The 981-nt window shown below is 36.7% G+C and overlaps 1 pseudogene; it reads left to right on the forward strand.

Annotated features, from left to right (window-relative positions):
• Positions 1–440: 440 nt before the first annotated feature.
• LOC111814573 lies at positions 441–588 on the forward strand (annotated as a pseudogene).
• The last annotated feature ends 393 nt before the right edge of the window (positions 589–981 follow it).

The raw sequence follows: 981 nt of genomic DNA on the forward strand, positions 1-981 counted from the left end.
GAAAAAATGAGCAAAGATAGAAAAAAAAAAGAATAAGCATGGTCAGATTCCTTCAATGCTCGTTTTAGATCACTATTATCAGAACTGCACTGACTTATTAGCAGACAGTTTATTTCAAAGAATTAGTGGCTAGAAATGTTGAAAAACAACACACATTTTCTATCATAAAAATAGCAGCATATCATTCTTCTTCATCTTAATCTCTTTCTCTTTACTGGACCAAAAGACTCAACAACCACAACTTAAAGGAGAGGAGGTTTAGTTTGGCATACAGTTCTTAGAGGTTTTATTCCAAAGCAGGCTGGGCATGGTGCAGGGGCCTGGACAGAGGACAGGTGCTCCTCTCAGGCTAGCTAGTAGCAGAGTGCTAGGTAGAGCCTAGGGTATGGCTACTCTGACCCGGCCCTATCTCTTACCAAGATATCAGGCTGCTGTACTGTAAGGCTACATTTTCAGGGATCATCTCTATAATGTGTTACTAGAGAAGTTTCTCAAATCATGTAGAGTACTGTACTCATCCTTGGATGCATCTATGACTGGATAGAGTGCTTCCATGATCCAACGACTTCTACACAGAATTCTGGAGGATATTTTAGACTTAAACCACCACACTCCTCAAACTTTCAAGTGTTGCCATTTACATTTTCATTCAATCATACATTGAGTCACATTCTGTTTTTATGTCTTTTATATTTTATATCATTTTCTTCATAATTTTATTGAGAAACAAATAGCAATGAGACAGTTTCAAACCAAATTGGTAGGACAGTTTCAATAATTAACATATTGCATACAATCTTCCTAGTGATTATTTGCTACACAAGATGTGGACATGATATCCTATTTACAAACACTACTAGAAAAAGTCCCTCTTTATGTTGAGCTGAAGGGGACTCAGGTCAACAATTTCTGACATTGTCAGTGAAGCAGAAGACCCAATACTATTATGGTATACTGGAATCTTAGAATATTTTGAATATT

The sequence above is a fragment of the Octodon degus genome, unplaced genomic scaffold (genome assembly GCF_000260255.1).
Source record: "Octodon degus isolate 3935 unplaced genomic scaffold, OctDeg1.0 scaffold00362, whole genome shotgun sequence".
NCBI lineage: Eukaryota > Metazoa > Chordata > Mammalia > Rodentia > Octodontidae > Octodon > Octodon degus.